This window comes from Chinchilla lanigera, unplaced genomic scaffold (assembly GCF_000276665.1).
Source record: "Chinchilla lanigera isolate Chin_1 unplaced genomic scaffold, ChiLan1.0 scaffold00056, whole genome shotgun sequence".
Classification (NCBI taxonomy): domain Eukaryota; kingdom Metazoa; phylum Chordata; class Mammalia; order Rodentia; family Chinchillidae; genus Chinchilla; species Chinchilla lanigera.
This window is the reverse complement of record NW_004955457.1, coordinates 8986587-9013455: the sequence shown is the minus strand read 5'-3', so window position 1 is coordinate 9013455 and position 26869 is coordinate 8986587. Positions and strand designations below refer to the sequence as shown.

At 42.1% G+C, this 26869-nt stretch overlaps 2 long non-coding RNA genes across 2 annotated transcripts in view; one reads left to right on the top strand and one right to left on the bottom strand.

The window, feature by feature from the left end:
• Nucleotides 1–5166: 5166 nt before the first annotated feature.
• On the bottom strand, nucleotides 5167–13172 carry LOC106149921. Its single transcript, XR_001236399.1, has 4 exons — nucleotides 13074–13172; nucleotides 8929–9012; nucleotides 7399–7608; nucleotides 5167–5411 (listed from the first exon to the last, which is right to left on the bottom strand). It is a non-coding gene; the product is annotated as an uncharacterized LOC106149921 (long non-coding RNA).
• LOC106149920 overlaps nucleotides 12501–26869 on the top strand; it is a 34394-nt gene continuing 20025 nt past the window's right edge. The window contains exons 1-2 of the long non-coding RNA XR_001236398.1: nucleotides 12501–12588; nucleotides 26482–26695. This is a non-coding gene — a long non-coding RNA (uncharacterized LOC106149920). The remainder of the gene's footprint in view (nucleotides 12589–26481; nucleotides 26696–26869) is intronic.

The following is a 26869-nucleotide window of genomic DNA, read 5'->3' as shown; positions in this document are numbered from 1 at the left end:
TGCCTCAGCCTCCCGAGTGCTGGGATTACAGGTCTGCGCCACCAGGCCGGCTGCCTGACAGAGGATTAATAGCCAGAATATATAAAGAATTTTTTTAGAAAACTTAATAAAAAATAATCCAATGAAAAGTTGGCAAATGGTCTTAACAAACACTTCTCAAGAGATACAAATATCCAATAAATATACTAAAAATGTTCAATATCTTTAGCCACCAGAGAAATACAAAGCAAAACTATAAAGAGATACCTCTACATTCCAGTTAAAATAGTGATTATTGGGGTCGGGGCGGGGCAGTGATGATGTGAAGGAAAATGTATCCTTATATACTGTTAGTGGGAATATAAATTAGTACAGTCACTATGCAAAGCAGCATGAAAGTTCCTTCAAATGGTAAAAATAGAATTACCATATGATCCAGCTATCCTCCTCCTGGGTATGTATCTGAAGGAAATGAAATCAGCATACAAAAGAAATACTTCTATTCTTTTCATGTTTATTGCGTGAATCTGCCTAGGTGTCCATCAACAGATGAAAAGATAAGGAAAATGTCTAGAGAAGCTTTATAATGCTATATGTTGAGCTTGCTGGAAGATTCTGGTCAAAGCTCAGAATGCCAAAATGCTGATGAAATGCAGAAAGTAAAAGGCAAACTCATGAGGTTATAGCTGGGGAAAAAGACTCCATTAGCAACTGGGCTAGAGCCATGTGTGTTACTCTCTGACAGAAACTTTACCTTTTCCCCACTTCCTGAGACTTTGTGAACAACAGACTAATTAATTTGGTGGAAGAAATTTCAGGGCAACTCAACATTCAGGCTATAACATAAGGACTGCCTGCTGCTTTTAGTCAGCGTAGCAGGAAATAAATATCTTCCTAGATCTAACTAAAGACATCAAAAATACCTCCTTGGATTTGGACACATACTTGTAATCCCAAATGCTCAGGGGACTGGGAACCAGATGGGTTGGTACACACTATTCCCAGCACTCAGGAGGCTGAGGCAGGAAGATCACAAGTGCAAGTCCACCCTGGGCTACATATTGAGTTCAAGGCCATCCTGGATGACATGGAAAGACCCTGTCTCAAAAAAATAAAATAACAAGGGGGTAGAGGAGAGGCTAGGGACGTGGCTCAGTGGTAGAGCATTTGTGTAGCACCCAAGAAGGCCCTGGGTTCAATTCCCAAGAAGGAAGAATGACAAGGTGTGAGGGGAGGAGGAAGGGGAGAAATTTTATAAGGAGGAGAGTTCTTTTGTCTGATGCTTCTCATCAACTTCATTGTTCTTCTTTCACATTTATGTACCATCTGATTGTAAGATAGAAATACAGCAAGTCGCTGAGCGTAGTAGCACACCCCTGTAATCCCAGCACTCGAGAGGGCTGAGGCAGGAGAATTGTTGCAAGTTCAAGACCAGCATGGGCTACAAAGTGAGCTCAAGACCAGCCTGAATCACATAGTGAGACCCTGTCTCAAAAAGACAAAAAAAAAAAAAAAAAAAAGGGATTACAGCAAGTCAGGTGAGAGCTGTCTCTTAGTGCCTGTCCAGGAATGAAGCCCTTCTCTTTGAGCAGCATTTGAATAAAAGCCGTGATCATTTTTGAGGAGCAAGGTTGGATTAGAGAAGATGGATGTGAAGATTTCTCTGAACAGAGGACTAAGAAGTAAAAGACACTGAGCTCACTATCAAACTGCCTAGGAAAGACATATTGACTTATTTCACCTCCAGAGATTGTCCTGCTTCTTTCTATCCCTCCATGTGGGATGAGCCAAACACAGCAAGATGCAGGATCTGAGCCATACAAGGAGCTCCTACTGCTAGGGATGAGAAGAACCACCATCTCTGAGTACAGAATGAAGCTCCCTAATTAACTGGAGGATTAGCAAAAATGGTCCCCAGAACACCCTTCACATCCAACACAGAATTCAACTTGGCTTAATGTACATCACGCTTGCACAGAGAAGGGATGGTAAGGAGACTTGGTTCAAGCCTTAGCTACAAGTATCTCATTCATTCTTTCCTTTATTCACTGTTTACTGAACTCCTGTGATGTGCCTGACATTGTAAAAGCAAGGAGTTAGGAAGTCAGGTTTAATCTGCGCCTCACTTGGAAGCTCTGTGACCTTGAGCAAGCATGCTTCTCTCTGCACTGACGTCTTAGTAATATGAAAATAGAAAACTGAATTTCCCTAAAGAGTTCAGTTTAATTCAACCAAAAGCTACCCCGCCTTGAGCTTGATGCCAAGCTGTATGTTCTAGGGCAGAGTGCTAGAGAGTGAGATGAGGGAGGGAAGTGAATGGAGAAAGTGTGACAGACCAGGGAAGGCAGGGATCCAACTGGCTTCGAGCACAGCACAACAGAGGCACAGAAGCCAGCCAGGAAGAGACTTCTGAGTTCAACAGAAGCACAGGAAAAGACTCAAAGGGGGGATGGTGATGTGCATCTTTCACACCGGGCCTGGAAGGCAGAATGACTCCTCAGATGAAAAACAGCGAGAAGAGTCAAGGTCAAAGGTCCAAAGCTCGAAGCATCATACTGATGAGAAAAGCCCTTGAAAATGCAGTACACCTCAGCAACACGGCTTCTCCCTCCTACCCTATGTGTCCTATACTCAGGAATTCAGAACTGCAGTTTACAGGGCGTCGGAGAACAGCCAGGCTCTACTAGCCAGCAAAACAACTCAGATAAGTCAATCACTAAAATAATAGCATGGGCCGGGGGGTGAGGACAAAGGGCATGTCGTCTAAAAGGGACAGTCACTATTCAGTTTAGTTCAAATGATGCCTTGAAGGAAAGTAACAGCAGTCAGATTTTAGATATTTTTCAGAGAGAAAAACAGGTAACCTGCATCAGGGCCCAATAAATTGGTGGAGAGGCTGGGTTCAAATCTACAATTATCAGACCTCAAAATGGAGCTTCTGGAGAGGCCAGATGGGGAAAAGGAAAATTACTTGGGTTATACAGCTGGGAGTTGTGCAGAGAAGAAGAAAGGAACCTGGCAGTACTACAGACAGCTAAGTTAGGCAGAAATATAGTAGGCAGATAGGCCTGGGCCTTCAAAGGAGTCAGTGCAAAAGATGAGAATCCATCAGGACCGTGGCTGGAGGTGCACCTGAAGATTAAAGTCACAGTGGCTAGTTCTGCATACTTCCCTAAGGGATAAACAGAGGCTTGGGATTTTTGGTATCACCTTTAGATTTCTCATCATCTCATTAGGAGTAGGCCATCCTCTCCCACCTACTAAGACTAAGACTAAGACTGCTAAGACTAAAGACAAGGCCAAGACTATAGATTATCAATCAAAATTAATGGTGTCATTCATGTACCTTTGCTAACATTGGATCAATATTACCTAAGTGACTGTACTCGCAATCTTATTGGTTGATCATAATTTTGACCCATGTTGTACCCGCCACATGATTTTGCTCTATAAAACTTCCTTTGTGCTGGGGATGTAGCTCAGTGGCATAAGTGCCTGCCTGGCAAGCCTAAGGGCATGAGTTTGATTCCCGGTACCAAAGCAAACAAACAAAAAAAGACAATAACTTCCTTTGAGAGGTAGGTTCATTGGCAATCCATTTGGGACCCCTCCTGTCTCTCAGGAGTTATTTCTATTTCTCATTCCCCATTTCCATTCCCCATTCCTTTTCTCCAATAAATTTTCCTACACTTAACCTCTATTGTTTCTTAGAATTCATTTTTCAACTTTGAAAAATTTGACACCTAGCATTTCCCCTGTATCAGAAGGATACAAAAAAGGAACAAGGTCAGCAATCCAGGGATAAGACATTTTAGCAGAAGAATTGGGAAAGGCAAAACACACAGATGCACTGACATGTGAAGAATGGCAGGCAGGAGCAGCTGGTGAGATTTAAAGTATACAATACCAAGAGCAACCAGAGACTAGAAAACAGCAAAAATCCGTGGACCCACGACTACTGACATTAAATTCTAACGGGTGGTGGCTCAGTATGGTGCTATAATCCCAGCACTTGGGTGGTTGAGACAGGAGGATTGCAGTGAGTTTGAGGCCAGCCTGGACTATGTAGTGAGTTCGAGGTCCGCTGGAACTACACAGCGAGATCCTGTCTCAAAAAACAAAATGGAACAAAGCAAATCTAATGGTTGGCTTCAAGTGATAAAATGAATTTTTTTTTTTTATTTTAAAGAGTAAAAGAAGGACAACATAGCAATAGGGGGACTGAACAAATTACAGACAAAATTACACCAAATTACAAAGTGGTAGGACATTATCAATGGTTGTTATTTTACCTGTTGGTATCTTCAAGATAGTTTCTCAAGAAAATAAATAGACAAATAATAGTGAGTTACAGACAAAAATGGCAGGAAATTATCAATGGTTGTTGTACTACATCTTGGTTTCTCCAAAGTGGTCTCTAGGGAAAACAAATTGAGCTATACATGAGTGATCAATCAAATAATCATTGACTATTCTCAACAAATTGAGCTATACATGAGTGATCAATCAAATAATCATTGACTATTCTCAATGATTGTTGTTGAAAACACATAATAACATACATCCTTTTATGAAATAGCATAGGGACAATACAAACATTACAGAGTTACCCACAGATTGGTAGGAAACCATCAATGGTTGCTGCAATACATGTCGGCATCCTCAAAATGGTTTCTCAGGAAAACAAAGATGTGCAAGAAAGATCCAACAAGTAGTTACAGCCCACGGGTTGCAAAAAATAGCGGATTACCTCCTCATCAGTGACTCCCCCCATTGAGGTGTGACGGCTGGAAGGAAGGCCAGGGCTGAAAAGAAGGACCGAGAGACCAGCACCAGTGTCCAGCAGCGGGCCGTCCACTTTTTGGTCTATAGTCATGGTTTCACGGGGCTCCTCCTTCTCCATAAAGGCGGTTCTACAGGATCTGAATATTGGGCACCCATGTAATCCGTGAAGTCTCGGTGCAGACCTTTCCGGAGCTCCACTCGCTCCTCCAGCGCAGCCTGCACAGTTAGGGGGGGAATGGCCTCCAGGGCTTCTCCCCGGGGAATGAGCAAAGTCCTCCTGGTTTTCAGCTCGCGAATGGCTCCCGGGTCCCCAGTCAGCTCGACCTCTGAGTCGTCGGGCGTCGGTGCTCTCGTGTTCTCCGAGTCCTTGTTCATCAGCTGCTCCTCCGCTGTCTCCGGACCTTTCTGGCTCTCAAGGGCAGGGCCAAGAGCAACCCGCCTTGTGGCATGTTTTCCCAGGGGTTTCTCCACGTCGGCATATTTCACACACATCTCCGGGCGGGCCTATTGTGTGGGTGTTTCTGTGCGGCATGGCGGTTCTCGCCCTCGCTGCGGAGGCAGGCCCAAGGCCGCGTCTGTCTCCGCGCCGCTTCCCGGGCGCCTGCTGCCTGCCTTTCCGGGCGCCTGCGCACGGGGCTACGCCGGGCCTGCCAAAATGAAATTTTATTAGCAATGAAAGAAAGCACCAATCTGATCAAAATAAACCTGAAATAAGAAACTGAATCCCTCCCCCAAACCTTCCTCCCAGCCACAAGTGCTTTCTGTGAATAATTGAAACATCCTCCAGGCATATTAAAAAACTCAGAAGGCAAGTTCTTCTGCCCTGCAGGGCGCCCTAGGTGAATATCTGCATGTGTCAAGTAAGAGTATTCCCACCGCCTCCCCTGTTCTCCAGGGAGATGGGGGTGTGATGGACTTCGCAAGTCTTAGCAGATTTCTCTGACCTTGGCAAACATGCACACTTCCACATCGTGTGTGTGTGTGTGTGTGTGTGTCTATGCGTGTGTGCAGGTACCTGTTACTTGCATTTATATTAGGAGCAGTGAGGCAGTGGTAGGGAAAAAGTAGGGAGAAAAATGTGTTAAAAGAAAGGAAAATGGCCGGGCATGGTGGCGCAGGCCTGTAATTCCAGCCCTTGGGAGGCTGAGGCAGGAAAATCATTGCAAGTTCGAGACCAGCCTGTGCTACAAAGTGAGCTCAAGGCCAGCTTGAACTGCATAGCAAGACCCTGTCTCAAAAAGAACCCCCCCCCACAAAAAAAAGGGAAAATGGAGAGATATTTCTAAATGTAGTCTTGTCATTGCTTTTTCTTCCCCTAAAACCATCCAGCTACTGAGGGACACAGCAACTTTTGGATTGCACCTTTAGGAGAGGTTTTTATGGAAAACATGTGTTCCTTTCCAGGGGAAAGCCTCCCACTTGGATGTGGGATACAGAGCCATTAAGACTAAAGGCACAGCAGAACCCACTGCATTGGATGTGGGCCTTTCGGGGAAAGCCCTGCGCTCATCAAACTTTCACAGTAATTATACATCCCCTTAGGAATCCCAGTGGCAGTGAAGCCTGGAGGGGAAGATTCACAAAAGTTGCAAAGCATATTTCTTTGACTCAGCCCAGCCAACATCTGGTAGTAGGGGAGCTCCCTGGGTGACATACGTGGGGAATAAAAAGGAAAACAAATTAATCTGTAGTATTTGAGAAAGATGAATCTTAAGAAGCTGCAATGTCTTTGTGCAGACGGTCGCCACCAAGATTCTAGAGGTGATCAACCGGAAAGGCTGAGCTGCAGGGAATTTGGAGTGTCAGATGAGACCCCGAGCAGCGACAGACACCACCAGGACAGGCAAGATTGAAGCAAACAGCGATATCTTTATTTCAGGTTGGGTGAACCTGGCCAAGGGCGAGAAAGCTGTTGTCCCTGAATAGAGGAAGGGGGCCTACTTTATAGACTATTTTAGGTACAGGAAGGGGAAATTCCACGAAGGAAGGTGGAAAATTTCAGTTTCTCAGGGGTGATGGGTGGGTCTGGAGCCTCTAGGGGAAGAAAGTACAAGAAGATGTCAGCAAGTTGCTGATGTACAGTGTGGAATTCTGTAGACTCACAAGGTTTCCTGTAAGCCTGAGAACTAGACCCAGGAACCATCCTGATAAACAGATTTACTTTAGTCTCTCGAGCTGAGTGAGCAGTTTCTGTTTGAACAGACTTTGTCTGTCAGAGTTTTTCTCTTCGAGTTGGTCAGGGTACAGTGAGGGACCTAACGGAAAGCAGCAATCCGTGGTTGAAGCACTCAGGCGGGGAGGCTGGCTGGGTGAGAGTGGAGAGTATGGCCCAGATGGAGAACCAAAGTGGCCACCTGCTCTCCAAGGTTTTGGAGTGTCTTTCAACTTTCTTGAAAAGCTAATTTTATCTTATCACTGTTTTTTTTTTCTTATCACCATTTTTAAGACTTTTAAAAATTTTTCCTATGTACTGCGCACCTGGGTCAAAATGCTGACTCAGTCTTCTTTCCAAACGTCTGAGTGGCACACCTCTCCACACACCTGACACAGTGCTGGCCACCGGGCTGCGGACTCTCCCACACCTCGCAGTAATGAGGAAGGAAGGACAAGGAAGGGCAGGGTACCAACACTGACCTCCCGACACATGACTAGAAGTGCGAGGCCAACTCTGTGGAACATCAGCACACCTCCGGCCTCCACAGTGCTGGCAGAAACCCAGATGTGCAGACATTCAATCCATGCCAACTCCCAGGAGGCCTGCAGTACTAGCCTTTCCCTTGTGCTGTTGTTTTGCTTAATGGTTTAAGATTAACAGTCCTGTAAGGCAGAACAAGACACTTCCACCTAACCAAGAAGGGAATACACATACGTAAATGAAATGAGCATTTGCAGCCTTCGAGCACATATTTCATAATTACGGTTAGAGAAATCAAGCATAGGAAACTTTTAAAAAATATTAAGTCACATTTCATCTTCAGTTTGAAAGGGTCGTGGGACATGTGCAAATGTGACAGCTGCTTTGTCCTGATTTCTTCATTTGCATTTCTGATTTTTATTGTGTGTATATTTTCCTCATAAAAATCAGCTTTATATATAATAAAATATACATGTTTTGCTCCCCTCCCAGCCTCTTAATTCTTTTTCCTAAATATTGACAAATATCTTTATCAGAAGAGGTTTTTTTTATGCAGAAGTCTTTTTTTTTTATTTTAAAGATAAAAGGAGGGAAACATTAACAGACATACAACATTTTACAACATATCACAAGCACAATACAGACAATACAGAGTTACAAACAAAGTGGTAGGGAATTAACAGTGGTGGTTGTATTACATATTGATACAGAAGAGGTTTATTAGATGAAAAAAAATCTGTTTTCCAAGTGTAAAATGAACAGTGATTTGGAAAAATACAATTACCAAATCAAGATTTGTGTAACATATCTCCTACTACAGTTTATCCTGAAAGGAGATGGGAAATACGAAATGACATCACCTTAACTGAAAATTCTCTAGGAAAATCTTTCTGCTCTGAAAGAATGTTAAAAAATAGCATTTCAAATTAAACCTGAGTCACATTTTTGTAGGTCAAAAAGAGTTAAACATCTATAATTTTGTAGGATGTAGTCTAATACTAGAAGACTGAGAAAGCTTTATTACTCTTTCACTTCGGTACAATAAAAATTCTGTTCGAATTGTGCACTTCAAGTGGATGAATTTTATGGCACGCAAAATATAGCTTGATAAAGCTATTAAACATTCTACTTCAGTCATTTATTCATTACTGTTTTCAAAACATGAATCCATAATTTATAGTGGGATATCATACAGTGGTTCCATGCGGCTAAATGATTTATCTACTTATCCAGAAAAGGGAGAGAAAAGCAGGCCACAGATGGAAAAGCCCAGACTTTCTTTCCTTGGCTGGTTCCCCTAGTTCTTGAGGCTCCAATAAAAAAGGGCCCAATTTATTCCCAATCCCTGCAGTTCCACAAGAGATGAGCAAAATTAAACCAAGCCCACATGATTTTTGAGAAAAGCCAGAAACTAAAGTCCACAGTCTGAATGCTTCTTCCTCCACCTAAAGTTAACCATTCACTGTAATGTGCAAACAAGGACTTCGTCTTTTTCTCTGATGCTCTCAGGTCTCCTGTGACACACCTACCTCTCCTCAGCCCAACCTCTCAGCCCGCCTGCTGAATGGTACCAGCCTCCTTCTGGAAGTTCAACTCAACCCAAATAGTTGATCCTGGGAGACAGAAAAAAAAACAAATTTTAGCAGCAACACTTTGAAACCCCTTTACAAGTACACGTCATTTAGCATGCCACCCTGCAGTGGCCATGCTGGGATGCATTCTTGTTAGTTGAAAATCTCCAAACCTATGGGAAAGCTACTGAAACACACTTTCACCTTATACTTATATCTGAAACATCTGGGAAGCTGGTTAAAATGCAGCTTCTGATTCTGTGGATCTGGGGTGGATTCTGAGATTCTACTTTTTTTTGAGACACAGTCTTGGTATGCAGTTCAGGTTGACCTTGAACTCACTATGTGGCCTATGATGGCCTTGAATGTGTGGCAATCCTCCTGCCTCAGCCTCCTGAGTGCTGGGATTACAGGCATGCATCACCATACCCCGCAAAATTCTACATTTTTTTTTTCTTTTTGCCTTTTTTGGGGAAGGTCTCACTATGCAGTTCAAACTGGCCCTGAATTCACTTTGTAGCCCAGGCTGGTTTCAAGCTTGCAGTGATCCTACTGCCTCAGCCTCCTGAGTGCTGCGACTACCGGCATGCGCCACCATGCCTGGCTCAAGATTCCGAATTTCTAAAAAGCTCTCTGGGGCTGCTATTGCTGCCACCAGTGAGAAGCCCATACCTTAAGTGGAAACATTCTAGAATTGACCTCTTCCACTGGAAGCATTACACAAGGAAAAAATGCAAGTCATGCACATAATTTTTTAAGTTTTCCGATAGCCACATTAAAAAAGTAAAAGGTAAAGATAACTTTAATAATATATTGTTATTTAAGCCAATAGTTTAGACTGCTATCATTTCAGTATGGAACCAATACAAAAATTCATTTACTCGGTGTTTCACAATTGCTTTGCAAACTGGTTTCTCCCACTAGTATTTGATGTTGTTGTTGTTTGGTTTTTTTTTTTGTTTTGGTTTTTCTCCGGTACCGGGAACCGAACTCACGACCTTGTGCTTGCCAGGCAGGCGCTTTTGCCGCTGAGCTAAATACCCAGCCCCTCCCACTAGTATTTGAAATATGGCCTGTACTTTACCCGTACAGTGCATCACAGTTCCAAGAAACTGTCATCACCGGAGGCCAGTGGCTACCTACAGAACAGGGGCTTGCTCAGGGGAGGGGAGTCGCTGGGCATGGCTGGAAGGGCGTGTTTTGTCCCCACTCCTCCCTTTTCTCTCTGCTTCCTGGTCACCATGACGTGAGCAGCTCTCTTCCACCGTGCCCTTCTCCCACGTCAGTTCTGCCTCGGAGCCAACCCATCGTGCACTGAATACTGGGGAACCCATGAGTCAAAATAAACCTCTCCCCCTCCGCGTTGCAGGCGCTGGGCTATGTCCCAGCAACGGGAGAACACCTAATACACATGGGGGGAAGGGGAAGATCCAGAAATAAGAGTAGCAGCCACTGAGGCAAGAAAAAAAGACCAAGAGAATTTGGTTTTTGGCCAAATTTGGCAACCACACGCCACCACTAAAATCTAAGTGAGCAACATTTCAAGGTGGAGGAAGTAAGGGAACCACAGCAAGCCCTGACTCAGAGCATCGGCCACAGTCTGAAGAAGGAAGGTAGAGGAAATGAGAACAGGTTCATTTACCAACTAGTAGAATGTAGAAGGACAATGCATGTAGGACTTTGATTTTTTTTTTTTTTTTTTTTTTTTTTGGTGAAATGGTGTATTATTCTGCTTTATTTTAGGGAGCAAAACATGTTGTCCACAACTTCAAAGTGGAGAGCTTCGTTTTGGCTCACGGTTTCAGAGGTTTCCAGCCATAGTCTGGCTGACTCCAGGGCAGGGACATCACAGGGGAAGGGTGTAGCTGAGGAGAACTGCTTCACTTAGGCACCAGGAAGCAGAGAGCAGGGAGCCGCCCCCCACAGCGCACCGACACACCCAGAAGTGCGATTTATTAATCTTCTAGGTATCTGCCAAGCCACAATGGTTGACAATCAAGAGTAACCTTACAAACAGGAAGCAAGGACATCTGATAAGGGCAAGGGTGGTCCTGGGGGCGAGGTTGGAGGAAGGAGGAAGAACTGTGAACTTGATATTTAGGACAGAGAGAGAGAGAGACAGAGAGACAGAGAGACAGAGAGACAGAGAGAGAAGAGTAAACAGTTTGCTAGGCAGCATTAAGGGGACAAGCGATCATCAAATCATGAGAGGCTCTCCTCTGTAGTTCCATTTTTAAGAATAACTAGAATCAATAAATGGAAATTGGTTTCACAAAAACCTCAGGACCAGAGGCTTTTGAAACTGCATGGAGTCCGTCCTTTCTTTCTTTCTTTCTTTCTTTCTTTCTTTCTTTCTTTCTTTCTTTCTTTCTTTCTTTCTTTCTCTCTCTTTCCTTCTTTCTTTCTCTCATTCTCTCTTTCTTTCTCCCTTCCTTCTTTCTTTCTTTCCTTTCTTTTTTCTTTCTTTCTTCCTTTTTCTTTCTTTCTTTCTTTCTCTTTCCTTCTTTCTTTCTCTCATTCTCTCTTTCTTTCTCCCTTCCTTCTTTCTTTCTTTCTTTCTTTCTTTCTTTCTTTCTTTCTTTCTCTCATTTTGAGATAGGATCTCACTTTGTAGTTTAGGCCGGCCTTGAACTCACTAAGTAGCCCAGGCTGGCCTTGAACTCATAGCAATCCTCCTGCGTTGGTCTTCTGAGTGCTGAGATTACAGTAATGCACCACCACATCTGGCTGCATGACTACTTTATTTTTGTTTTGGTGCTGGGAATCAAACTCAGGACCTTACTCTTGCCAGGTAGGCACTGTGAGTTATCGCCCTGGCCCCTGCATGACTACTTTAAATACTATCATTCAACTTCCTTTCATAGAGGAAAAAAGGAAGACCAAGGAAGTTAAGCCATTTGCTAGACAGTATCCCTACGTAAGTTAATGGCAGAGCCCAGATCTTGTGGGGAAAGAACTAATACTTAACAAGAGTGTAATCCAAATGTGGATTAAGGGGCTGGTGATATAGCTCAGTGGTACAAGTGCCTGCCTGGCAAGTGCAAGGTCCTGAGTTCGATTCCCAGTACCGAAAAAACAAAAACAAAAACAAAAAAATGTGCATTATGCACCAGAGGCTGGAATATATATATTTCAACTAAGTACATCTGTCCAACTATGGGATGGGCTACCTGAGAGGAAGTGTAGTAGAAAATAAACTACCCTTCCAACACTGATAATCTACACCTTAAATAGAGATAAATTTGGTCAAGAATATTGTACATTGGGTATTTAAAAAATAATAGTAGGGGCAGATTTATTTACATTGACGGGCACTGATGGGATCTTTCCCAGAATATCAGGCCCTGATCTCTGATGGTCTAGGGCTTACATAGAACAAGCAAGCAGGAAGTACAGAGGCAGAATGGTTTGTCAATTGGGGACTGGTTTATACAATGTGCATCACAGTGACCAGCCATTTCTAGGAGACAGGAGAATCGGATCTGGAACAGGAACTATTACCTGGGCAACTAATAAACAGACACATACTGGCCAGGGGGTGGGCGGGTGTGTGTGCTACACTTGGATGAATCCTTCAGTCTCCAGTCTCTTCCTCACCTAACTCTGTGGGTGGCCATTGTAAGCCAATCTTGTAGTTTCTTGTATATTTGTATATCTTGTGTTGTATCTGTTTTCTGTAGTAAATGCTGACCGATACAAGACCATATCCTTAAGTGAAATGAATGGGACACATATTTAAACATATCATTGTTTCTCTAGAGTGAGAAATGGAAAGTGTAAATCAGGACCAAATGTACAATAGATATTGTGAAATAGAAACAAAATGTTCAAATGGAGGGGGAGCTAGGGAGGGAGGAGGGGGAAAGGAAGAGAGGGAAAAGAAGAAAAGACAATAGAAGGAAAAAATGAAAACAAAGCTTTTGTAAATAAGGAGGGGTACAGGGGTTGAGGGGAGTAGAGGGGAATGTGAAAAAGGAATAATTAAGATATATTATATACAGGTACAAATTTCCTGTGATGAATATTATTATGTATATCTAAAATGTACCAATAAAATTAACTTTTAAAAAATCAAAAAACTACTATTTAAAATGACCCATCACCCTGTATGAATATCTGTTCAAATATGGTGCTCTTTAATTACTGTGCTTCACAGGCTTTCTCAGAATTCAGATCTTCCTTATGTCTAAGACTGCACAAAGGTAGAACCTGATGGAAAGAGAAGGGAAAAGTAGTATTAAAGCATGTCCCAAACAAGAATTTGCTTAGTAGACAATACTTCATAATACACAGACTGTTCTCAAACTAAAAATAAAAACTGGTAGAATCAGAATCTGAGATTTATAAGGAAACATGGAGATTATACAAATGATGGTTTTCAGGTATCTTTTAAATTTTAGCTCCAGAATTCACTGTCGAAACAAAAGCCCCTGAAAAGGAAAGGCGGGGGGACGGTCCATGGAGTGTCACAATCCATCCTCCTAGCCATCACATTCTAATCCCACCACTGCTCCAGGGTCTCGAACTCGCAATGATTCTCCTGCCTCAGCCTCCCCAGTGCTGGGATTACAGGCATGTTCCACCATGCCCAGCTAACTCCTCTATTTGTAGGCAAGCAAACTAAGGCTCAGTTATTCTGAGCCTTCAATAATAATGTTTTGGTGGAACAGCTGGAAGTACGGAGTGTATCTTCACTGTCCAGTACTATTTCCAATAGGCTATTCATTTCTAAGTGTGATTTACCAATCTCATACCAGGTAAAAATTGCCCCAGAGAACAACTGAGACTTCTACTGCTCTAAAATGATGCCTTAAGGAGTCACTTGTCTCCTTCTAAATTGGTTCAGTGATACCCATAATAGCTTCCAGGTTTAGTAATTTATTTTAAATATTGTTCAGTCAGAAATCTAAGAATATGTGAATTTAATGTTTCATTGAATTTTCTAGCAACGTTATTATTTAGTCTTAGAACTAAAACACTTCCCTAAAAAGAGCATCTCTAATTTAATAATTTATGTCAATAAGAAAACATGACTAATTGATAACAGATTTACTACCAACTTTTTAGGAATAAAATTATTTTGTCAAGTAGCCTGTGAATTAAAAAGGAATATGATAAGAGAAATAAATGATAATAATATAAGTAACTTAGAGCCCTAGGCTTGATATTATTTTCAGAGAGAAATGTTGTAGGTAATAGATACAAACAGAATATCATGTCATACTTTAATACCAAAATTCAAATGCAGTTTTGGCACTATTACTGTTTCAGTGTGTAAAAATTTACAAATGAAAACAAGAAATTCTGGATGCACATTCTTAGTGATTAATATTCTGTGCAAACTTTTAAGATAAGACAGGACATGGCTAAATGAAATGTTGACACTCTAGTATATGCTGGGACAAATGAATGTTATAGACAAGATCACCAATTTTGAAAGTTGAGATATATTTGAAGGTTCCTTATCTTCTCCCACCCAAGAAAATCAGATATACTGTTTGGCTTTTGTTAGCATTGTAATAAGCAACAATTTATCCAGGTTCTGCTGTGTACATGAGGTCATTATCTCAAGCAAGAAGGACTTCAAAATGCCCCTGTCCTCGTGTGGCTTGGTCTTTTTGAACAGACTGCTACAATTTAGATCTAAAGCATCCCCCAAGAGTTTCACAGGGCCGTAAGAAGGGGATTGGCCCAGGAAGGACTCAACTTCATCAGTGAATTAAACCATTGATGAGACCACAATTTAATGACAGTATTGGGAAGTAATAAAAGTTAGGAGACAGGGTCTAGTTGAAAGGAGTGCATCATGGAAGCATGACCTTAGGGATGATATCCTGTCCCTGTCCCCATCCTCCCATTTGTTCTCTGCTTCCTAGCTGCCATGAGTGAGAAGCTTGCTTCTCCACCCCTTCTACCATGTTGTTCTTCCTTAGCTCAGGTCTGTAGCAATGGAACCAGCCAACCATGGACTAAAACGTCAGAAACTGTAAGCCAAAAATAGATATTTCCTCTTTACTATTTTATCTGAGGTACTTTGCCAAAGTGATGAAAACCAGACTAACACAGGACATGAATAGATGAAAGTCAAGGTATTGTTTCAAAACTGAATTATGGTGAGGTACATGTGCTCCAGAATTTGTCCAATTCATCTGGTTTATTCAGGATATTAAATGTGTTGACCTGAAATTGCCCACAATAATCTTTAATGACTCTATGTGTTTCTAAAGTGTCAGCTTTAATGTCTCTATTTTCATCTCTGATTTTGACTTTTCTCTTTTGCTTAACATAGGTAACGGTTTGTCAATTTTATCTTTTCAAAGAACTAGCTCTTCATTTTGTATAAATGGTACTGTTTGTGAAGTCTCTATTTTATTTCCTTCTGCTCTAATGTTCATTATTTCTTTCCTTCTACTAATTTTGGGCTTGGTTCTTTTTTCTCTAGTTCCTTGAGATGCAGCAATAGGCTGTTCTGCTTTTTTGATGTAGGCATTGATTGCTACAAACTTACCCTTTAGTACTGTTTTTTGCTGTATTCTATAAGCTTTGGAATGCTGTCTCCATTTTCATTTCTTTCAAGAAATTTTTTTATTTTATTAGTATGTATTTGTCATACATAATGATCACATTTATCATATAGAATCTGTACATGTACATAATATGTCTTAATACTTTTCCCATTCCCCCTTCAAAACTTCTTCCCCCCCATCAATTTACAAAGGCTTTGTTTCCATTTTTTTCCTTGCACTCTTTCTTAAAAATCCCTTTCTCATTCTTCTTCCCCCCCCCCTCCCTTGTTCCCCTTCCCATTTGAACACATTTTTCCCAATTTCCAATATCTGTCCTCAGTTTTGCTCCATATTTACACTTTAGGTTTTTCACACAAGAGAAACAATGCAATGTTTAAACTTGTGTGTCTGGTTTATTTCACTTAAAAGTATGGCATCAAGGTGCATACATTTACCTAAAAATGACTCATGGTTACCCTTCTTTATGGCAGAGTAGTACTCTGTTGTATGTAAATACATTTTCTTTATCCATTCATCTGATGATGGGCATATGGGCTGTTTCCAATATTTAGCTATTATAAATTATGCTGCTATAAACATGGGCATGTATATATCACTGTGGTATGATGCTTTTAATTCTTTCAGAAGGATACCTAGTAGGAAAATAGCTGGGTCAAATGGAACTTCTAGTATTAATTTTTTTGGGAATCTCCAAGCTGATTTCCATAGTGGCTGTACCAGTTTATACTCCAACCAGCAATGCAGAAGTGTCCTTTTTTCCTGATAGCCTTACCAGCATTTGTTATTGATTGATTTCTTTATTTCAAGAAAGAGTAGGAAAATTTACCAGGGAATAGGAATAGCTCCTGTGAGACAGGAGGGGTTGCAAATGGGTTGCCAACAAACCCAGTTCTCTGAGAAAGTTTTATAGAGCAAAATCACAAAGTGAGTGAAACATGGGTCAAAACTATAATCAACCAATAAGATTACAAGTATAGCCACTTGTCTAATACTGATCTACTAGTAGCAAGGGCATATAGATGACATCATTAACTTGGTCAGTCTATAGGCTTAGTCTTGTCTTAAATCTTAGTCTTAGTAGTCTTAGTCTTAGTAGTGTTAGTCTTGGTCTTAGTGGGTCAGAGAGGATGGCCCACCCCTAGTGAGATAATGGTTTATTTATACGGGAAATCTCAAAGGCTGGAACCAATAATCTGAAGCTTCCATTTACCCCAGAGGGAAGGATGTAAATCCGGCCACTGTGACTTTAATCTTCTTCAGATGTGCCTCTAGCCACAGTTTTGAGGTTCTCATCTTTTGTGCTAACTCCCCCAAAGGCCTAGCCCTATCTGACTGCCTATATTTCTACTTAACTTAGCTCTCTATAATATTCACCCCTGTGAAGAGGTATCCCTGACTGTAGTTAAGAGAAAAGGGGTATAGTTTCTATCTAGCTGCTTCAAGATGAAGAGGTTCAGTGTAGGTGAGATTGCAGTCAGAGGCTTTCTCCAGAGAGCTGCTTTGCCTAGAAATCATGTTGTAGTTTAGCAGCTATGAATTCCTCTTACAAGTTCTATCTAGTGGGTCCTTGTAAAAGGAGTCTGGCACATTTGTCATTGGTTCCATCTGCATGATCACTTGGAGATTGGTAGCTTCTAGGTGCGAATAAACAAATTTTCTGAAACATTAAAGCATGCATAATCAAAGCATGAGCACTACAATGGAAAGGCAGGTTGAGGAAAAGAGCCGCGTCTAGACACTGCTTTTAAGGGACTGGCATAATGAATGTAACCAGTTAGCTCTTAGGCCCCTCTAGTGATGCAGGTTATCTGTATGCCTGATATTTTTTGTCACAAATTCCTCTACCATTAGCTGTAAGAAGATGAAGAGTTTGGTGGTTTTGAAGGAAAATATTTGCTAAGGAATTTAAACACTCTTGTTGTTTTTGTAGCTCTTACCATAGATTTTTAGCCTCACTAAACTGTAACAGTGGCCAGCTACCAGTATAGCTGGAAACTGACAGCAAGGGTCAGTGGACTGGAGTCTCTTTTTATATCTAGCTTTTATTACTACAGTATTACTTTCATACATCCTTTGATTATATCGTTCTGCTGGATGTTTAAGACCAAGTTAAAGCCAGACCTGAGTTAATAAAAATTAATCTTTTGCTGTCTATCAAAGTCAGTTAAGTCTCCTCAAGCATTACTTTTGGAGCCATGTACAGAGAATCAGCTCTTCTGTCAGTGTCAGCTACCAGGATGGGTCACAGTCTTGCTTAACCATGTTGCTTTCTATGAAAGCATGGGAGACATTTCCCTTTTTGATGACCTTCTTTTTTGGCATACTATACATTTGTGATTCCTGTCTTCTGGGTTCTAGCAATCTCCCTGCTCAGGAGTTTGGGAGACTCACCAAAGTTGTAGGATTCTGTAGAAAATTCCCTCATGTTCTGGGTCCTCACTGACCTGGGAGGGCCAAAAACAAAATCTTGGCTATCTTTGTAGCCCAGTTATCTTTCTAGTTCTGGTCTCCAAATGTCAGTTGTTGAATTCCCAGAAAAGATCAGTTACATCAATATTGCAATGGATATCAAGCAGTTTGAAAGATAAACTATAGCCAGAAGATTGTTATTTCTTATCAACCATGGTTATTTTAGAAGTTGAATCCCTGTAGAATATGAACAGACAAAAATTATACAGTTTTACAGAGAAAACTTGAGATCAAGAGCCACACGTACTATTTCTGCAAAACAATCATGAAAATATCTTTGAAATACATTTAAATCTGTCTTAGTACAGAATAGCCTCTATGGCCAATCATCTCCATCTAGTACAAAAAGAAGCTCTCATCTAATTTGCTATCCTTTAATAGGATATCACTGAAGAAATGTGTGACATTGTTTGGACTGCTCAGTACCTGAGCAGCTCTAAGTGTAATGACACATGTATCACATACACACCACATAAGCTTTATTTATAAAAGCTATCATTTGACTACTGGTCTCATGCTGGCTCAACATGTACCTAATCATAACTCGCTAGAGGACCAGAGAAAGGCAGATATCTGAGTCTAAAAGAAAATGTTATTACCATAAACTATTCTAGTTTTATATCATAGAATACCTATATACCTGGATGGCATGAATATATTTAGTACACCACGAAATTAGCAATAATGAGTGTCACAGCTATACTGAAACCTCCATCTCTTAATTTAGTTTTGTACTGAGAGCATCTTTTAATAAGAAAACCTTATTGTTTCACCCACAGAAAACTTAACCTTTGATGATAGTTAAAATTACCTTGAAATGATGTAAACATATTACAATAGTATGTTTACCAGTGTTTATTGGGGTGTGTCTCCCATAAGTGTATGGAAATTATTGGGGTCCCATTAGTGAATAAACACTGGGATAAATATTTCCATGCAGCTGCTCTTTTATTCATCAAGAGGAATCTCATTCCACAGTTTCCCCAAGTATAAGGGGTCCCCATTTAATTATCTTAAAGATTTTTGTGACCTATGAGAATAAGATCATAACAATTCACACATTATTCTTGATCAATGAAAGACTCCCAAGTTCTTGTACACACATTATAATATGCATACTTTTTTGTCCTCTTTTTGAGACAGGTTCTTGTTACGCAGTTCAGGCTGGTCTTGAACTCACTTTGTAGCCCAGGCTGGCCTCAAACTCACAATGACCCTCCTGCCTCAGCCTCCCGAGTGCTGGGATCACAGGTGTGTGCCACCACAGCTTATAAAACCAGACTTTACATAATTTTGGTCAGCTGGGGTGGAAGCATGTCCTTCACTCTAATGACACTTATCTACAAGCCAACTTAAAGTGTAGACATAAATATTTTAAAAAGCAAAAAAGCAAAAAGAAGAAAAAATTGTGTTCAAATAAAACAGCTGTAGATGTTGCAACTGGTCACAAATTGAACAGACAGACAGACAGAAACACTTAAGATAATTGTTCGTTAATAGATTAAAAAATTAAAAGAATGGACCAAAGTGCACTCAGATGTATTTGGCCAAGTTGAATTACAATAACCCTTTTACAGTTTTTAGGTTCGTACCTATAAATAGACTAGTCAGAACTTCTCATAGGTCAATTAACAGAGATCTCTTGTAATAAGGATCAGAAAGAATAAAAACTTTCTACGCCTGTGAAAGCAAAGACACTTTTTAAGATGGGCCCGGCCAGGGATTTAGCTCAGTGGCACAGCGCCTGCCCAGCAAACATGAGGTCATGAGTTCGATTTCTGGTACCAAAAAAAAAAAGATGGGCTCTAGGCTGACAGTTTATCTGATTGGAATATCCAGCTATACAGGCTTCTTCTTGTTGCTTTGATAGCCACAGCTGTTTGACAGTCACAACTGATAGCCAAAACTGTTGTTTTGACAGACATGTAACTGTTCCCTCTAAAGGGACAGACTGTTCAAGGTAATTTTAACTATTTCCAAAGGGTGCACAGTCCAGGTTTGGGTGTAGAGACTAGGTGGCACTCCTAGAGGTAAGTATGAATTCCAACCAGTGGGGAAAGAAGTCCTGCCAAGGCTCCAGTCCGCCCTGCTGCAGATGTCTACCTATGACATTTTTTTCCCATTTTGAAAATGGGAAAAAAAAAGATAGACATTTTCCCTGTCTATCCCTCTTGCTCTGTGCCCAGTCTAAGGCATCTTCTAGACTTAATGCCATCCAGGGCCAGCAGTGACAAAGTGGAGGTGCGGGGGTGGCCAGAGCCATGTTAGCTGCTCTTACTGTGTTCCTGGGCCCCTTCCTCATGATCCTGTGACCCTTGGACCATACTAAGCTATAGGCTTTCTTCTTTCAGAACCTCAGTTAACATATCTCTGAGAAGGGTCGCTGGCCTGGCAAGATGTTCTGGAGAGAAATCATGACAAGAGAGAGGCAGCCCTCTGGGGACTGATGTGATGGCTATCCCTTAATACTTGTTTCTGTCACCTGTTGAAGAGTCTGCTAGAATTTAGTCAGTGAGGTGACATCTTTTTTTTTTTAGTACTGGGAATAGAACTCAGGACCTTGCCCTTGCCCGGCAGGCACTTGTGCCACTGAGCTATGTCCCCAGCCAGAGGTGACATCTTTTAGCAAGGTATCTGTCTCTATTGAAGAGAAAATGGTTAGTGAACAGTAGATCATCTACATATTGCACGACCATGACTTGGGAAATTTAAAACAGGCCAAGTCATGGGAGGGCATTTGTCACTGGTGTTGTTATTTGTTTTCTGCATTGAGGCTTGTAAATTCCTTATGGTAGATAGCTTTAGTAGTAGTATGGAGACCTCTATGGAAATGACTACTTTTCAGAGATGTCATCTAGGTGTAGCTGACTTTTGGCTTTTGAGTCTGTGCCAGAATCCTGCCTCTTCCATTTATTAGAGATGAAAGGTTGCTGCCTGTTTGGTCCAGCACCCAGTTCTTTTGTACTGGACTGCAATTTTGTTTATGACCCCCAGACAATCTAGGTATTGGCCTCCAAGGAAGATCAACTCATCACAACTATGTCACCTTGACTAAAGTAGTACAATGAGTAATAACAATAACATCAAACACAGACTAGAAAATGACAAACTATGCTAACTAATAATTTACCACTTTTAACCCTAAGTATAAGATTTATAGTCATATTATAACAGAAAACGGTTCCCTGGAGACATAAGATGATGTCTGAGTCCTGCTTAAACTGCCAGTTTACTTCAGTTCCTGTTACTTAATTAAGTTCCTGCTTCCCAGAGAAGGTTGAACTTCTGCTTCTGTAATAACCAATCCCCAAATGACAAGCTGCTCTGCTTCTACACTTCTGCCTCTGCAACCCCAGAAAATCCTCACTCTCTGAGCCACGGAGGCCTGACTTCTTTGGGAGTGAGCCCAGTCAGGACGGCCAGTGTAAATACAGCCGATTCTTGCCTCCAACCCTTGGCAACACTTGGTTCTTGGTCACAGCTTTGCTGTTACAATATAACAAAAACCTAAAACAAATCAGAAAATTACATACAGTCTATACATTCCATAGAGTGATTTCACTCTAAGAGGAGAAAATTTAAAAGGAATTAGAGGGAAAAATAGAGAAATAAAAGAAGAAAAAGAGATTAGAAACAAGGCAGAAGGACAAAGGAAGATCACCCAAACCTCAGGAAACTGGTAAACAAGACAGGATGGAAAGAAAGGACAAAACCAAAACAAGAACAAAACCAAACAGAAAAATTAAGAGAGCAATGTTCACTCTCACACACACACACACAAAAACCCAAGCAATTAAAAAGAAAAAAAAAGGCCAAAAACACAGAGGAATTTCTCTGCAATTTTAATCCTGTGATTATCTTGGGAGGTCTATAGTTTGGTGGCAGTCTCCAGTTTAAGGCATGACTCTGTTCTTGCTGGTGGACAAAGTGGGCCTAGATCCATGCTGGATAACCCTAGTAAGCCAGCAGTAAGATGAGGGTGAGGTGCAGGTTCTGGGACTTTCAAGTCCACAAAAATTCAGGTTCACTCTGGCCTCTGGTCATGGGGATGGGCCTGATCATTCAGCTTATAACACTCTGGGTGTCTCTTGCCAGCCTGACCACAGCTCCCTTACCATGGACATCCATGGCCGTCCCTCACGCAGTCACTGCAGTAGTTTAACGCTGGGAGCCCTGAGGTGAAGCCTCCTCATGGCTGCTCTGAGTCCCAGGTTATTGGCCCCTCCCTAAAATAGCATTTGAGCAGGCACTCTCTTCAGGGGACATGGCAGTCACTTGGACTGGAGTCACTCATCAGCTGCTGCAGTGCACACCATCCACTGCCCTCGTGCATTTCTCTCTGGAGGCCTCCAGAGTCACTTGCTTTCCCTGTGTCTCTATAGATTCCATCTCCCTTTCTTACCCAAGGAACCAGGGAGGAAGTACAGATTGTTCCTTTCTTTTTCTGCATTGAGGTCTGTTTCTTCATTTTCTCTGTTGCCTCCAATTTTCTCTTCAGATCCTTTCTGGGTCCCAAGGACCCACCTCCATTTTTGGGGGGGAGGGCACCCCAAATCAAACTCAGGACTTGTGTTTACCAGGTAGGTGCTGTGCCACTGAGCTATCTCCCCAGCCCCACCTCCCTTCTTTTTTTCTCTAAGTTGCTATATTCCAGTGTCTGGATTCCAAATTATGAACAGGCTGATTTGTCATCTTCTCAGAAGTCCAAGAAATTTTTAAATGTCTTTCCTGATTTCCTCTTTGACCCATTGGTTATTTTTTGTTTTTAAAGTCAAGGTAGCATATTCTGCCTTAAGTTAGCATGACAGAGAAGGAGTTGTGGCAGAAAAAGAGACCAAGGATTTTTTTGGAGAGGGCAATCTTAGGACAGAGGGTTGTGGTGCACTGACAAATGGCGGTCAACTTGTAACACCCAGCTGAACTCAGTCAGCATGGCGCCGGGGGTGGGAGGCCCACCTGAGAACTGCTGCCAGCAGCATCAGAGGCAGAACAGGAGAGGAAGAAGTTTAAAGGCTGTTGGGAGCTGGTAGGGAGCTGCTGGTTTCTTGGGCTATTCTGCTGGAAGACCTTGTCATGCTGCCTTTCCTGATGAACTTGGCTGTTCTTGTCAGAGGAGCTTGGAACCTCATTGTCACTGAGAATAGCTATAGTTCCCTTTGGAGGAGCTCTGGTCTTTACTTTGAGCATGGCATCCTGGCACCAGAGGGGAAGATGGTGCACTACTCAGTCTCCCGGAGAAGCTTGTCGCTTTGGGCTTTCCTGATGGGAACTTGGCTTTCCTCATTGTTGGAGGAGCTTGGGACCTCACTGGAAGCTAGAAAGTCTGTGCCAGGGGGACGAAGGACCTGTGTTAGCAGGCTGAGGGATCTGCACTGGAGCCAGGTAGCGACACTCAAAGTAAGGACCAGAGCTCCTCCAAAAAGTACCACAACCATCCTGAGCCTTCACAGGTTTTAGCCCATTGTCATTCGGCCTCACTGTTTTTCACCTGTGACAAGGCAGAATGTCACGGAAGAGAGGCAGAGCACAACTGCCCACTCCACGGCAGCAAGGAGGCAGACAGAACATGAGCATCCACAAAGAAGGGGCCAAGACAAAACATCCCATTCGGAGCCATGCTGTCAGTGACCTGCTTCATCCAGTTAGGCTCCAGCTGCTAATAAGCGCTGACTTTTGGGCCTTCCAGTGCAGATCCGTGAAACAGGCCTCCCGCTGGATGCATGCAGGACATTACTGTGGGATCAGGCCCTCAGCTGGATTCTTTTGGTCTTTAGTGTGTGGACAGACTTCCTGCACTCTTTTTGTACGATTCTTTGGGTGACTATTATAAATAACCTTATAAAATATGTGCCCTGTATTGCATTGTGCCCCTTGCAAACCCCAAACTACAACAAGTGGTGTGCGGTTTGGACGGGGTGCTCCCAATGCTCATGTGTTTGGTGGCTCAGTCCTCAATGCAGCAGTGTTCAGAAGTGGGGCTCTGAGAAAGCGATTCAGTCATGTGGGCCTGAACTTCATCAGCGGATTAAACTTCTGATGAGTTTGTAGCTCAGGGCGCTTATTATGAGTTTGTCCGCTCAGGTTGGAGACAGACTGTCAGGACCTTCTGATGGGGGAAGGGGTAGAAGAGTGAAGAGAGGGGCTCAGAATAGAAATGAGAAATTATTTTTGCCCCATTTCAGAGTGTCTTGGGGAGATCAATTTGACAGCAGTGTTTGTTTTGTAAAGGGTGTTAGAGAAGACAGGTTAGTGTCCAGGACACCAGTTAGGGAACTATTGAACTTGTATAGGCAGCAAATGTTGCAAACCAGGAAGGCTAGGAAAACTCAGGATGATTAAAGATGCTAGTCTGAGTGACAGGGAGTCTTCACTATTTACTGCATCAACAAATGGCTGAATGAATGAACAGAAGAATAAATAAGGGCAAAAATTCACAGTGAGGATTGGGTTAAAAGAGAACTATGTTAAACTTGGGCTTAGACGAGGTAGGTTTGTAGTGATGGCAAACACAGAAGTAGAGATCCTTAGGAAGCAGTAGACATGACACTAAAATCTGTGATCAATATGGGTTTGAGATTCATCTTCAGGAAGGTCAACATTTAAGTCAGGGTTTAGTGAAAGGTCTCTCAGATGGAATCTCGTGTATCGAATGAGAACAAAAGAAAGGGTTGAAGAGTGATGAAAAAGGAATTAGAACAAAAACACGCAGAGAAGGCATACTCTGGAAACTAAGTGGGGAAAAGGTTATGTCATACATGTTGACTGACTCAAGAGATTAAAGAGAATGACAGCAGAGGTCATGCATGGCCTTAGAAAGAATAGTTTCGGGATAACAACAAGGGGGAGACTACACTGTGGTGGGTTTAGGAGTGGAAAGAGCAAGTATAATGTTTAGCAGAAAAAGAGGGGCTGGGGACTTGGCTCAGAGGCACAGTGCCTGCCTGGCAAATGCAAGGTCATGAGTTCAATTCCCAGTACTGGGGAAAAAAAACTAACTAAATAAATAAATAAAAAAACAGAAAAAGAATGGATAGCAATTAAAGGGAAAGAGAGGAGGAGGAAGGTTTTAGTCTTAATATGTATGCTGTTGCTTTTCTCATTGCTGAGACAAAATACCCAACACCACAACTTAAAGGAGCAGGATACTTACCTGGCAGGGGAGATACCATGATCACAAAGGTGGTTTTCCCAGGGCAAAGCTTATCCGTTGCACTCCAGATGTGCTGACCCCTGTGATTTCCCCCAATGTGGGAAACTTGACTGCATAATTTGTGGTTGTGGGGGACTGTGTTCACACTTTCCTCTGGCAAAGAAAAAAAAGTTGAAGGTGGAGAGTTTATTTCAGCTCACAGTTTGTAGAGGTTTCAGTGCACAGTTACCATAGTAAAGTGTTCCCAAGGCAGGGTTGCATGGCAGAGGAAAAACAGTCCATAGCACGGCAGGCAGGAGGCAGTAGCTGTGAAGCAAACCTCCCTTTTTCCCTTTTATCCCATCCAGGATGGAAACATTTCGGCTGGTGTCATCCACACCCAGGTGGGCCTGCCCATTGTCCAGTCCCAGAACTATGCTAGTGAGTAGACTGATTTAGTACCACACATTTAATCCCAGCATCACACACTCTAGATCCAACCAGCTGAAAAGGCCCACCTATGAGAGCATGAGGTTTTGGGGGAACATCTACGTACAAGCCATAATCCATGGTACAGAGCCAGGCATGGTAGTCCATGCTTATAATCCAAGCACTTCGGAAGCTGAGTCAGGGGTTTAAGGCCAGCCTGACCTACATAGTGAGACCCCGTCTCAAACATAAAATGAAAACATGGTACAGAGACTAAGTGTCATGAAGCACCATATTTGGCCTATATGTATTGTGGAAGAGATCCATGGTCTGGCTCCTTGGACTTCTGCTTTTCAGTTCAACAGGTGACGTGTGTTTTTTGATAAGGGATCACCTACTAATTCTTTGTACTTACAGTCACATTTTATTTTCTTAAGTAGTTCTTAATCCAAAGTATATTCTATACATCAGATACAATGGTACTTTTTATTCAGTAAATGGTGCTTCAGGCTGGGGATGTAGTTCAGTGGTAGAGCACTTGCCTAGCACATATGAGGCCGTAGGTTCAACTCCCAGCACTGAAAAAAAGTCCCATGTATTATGTAAGATAAAATGAGAGCTTTAAGGAAAATTATAAAGCAAAGGGAAATAGGGAAACTTGTATTTCAGTTAACATGATTTCAAAAACTGAACATATCCTTGAATATTTTGGAACTTGATTGGGTAAAAGTAACTCCTCATGTTGGTTACTTTTGTCCTCTTCTATTTCAAAAATATGACTCCCTTTATTATCAACACTTACTGCTCATGTTCCCTGCCTATTTCCTTCCTCCTCCTCCACAGCTAATCTCTGTCCCTTAATTCCTTTCCTCTATTTACTTTAGAAACTAGCTTATGTTGTTTATCTTTCTTGGTATACAATGAACAAAATGAAAATCTATGAACTGCTTTACACAGGTTCTGTCACCTATGGCTCCCAGTGCATTTTGCAGATGAAAACAAAAAAGTAGAGAAAAAGGAAATGAATTCCAGGAGATCACACAGCTTGTAGCCAATGGAGTCAAGATCAGAGCCAATGAAGACTTGGCTCCAAAGTCCCGATTACCCCTGTACTACCTCTCACCAGATGCCCATCTCTTCAAATCTACCCCCCGCCCCCACCTTTTTTCAGGTACGAGCTTTATTTCCTGTTTATTGTTCACTGCTGGGCAAGCACAGTGTGCTGGGGACTGAGGTTTCAAGAGTTTTGGTGTTGGGGCTGGGGATTTAGCTCAGCGGCAAAGCGCCTGCCTGGCAAGCGCAAGGTTGTGAGTTCGGTTCCCGGTACCAGAGAAAAACCAAAAAA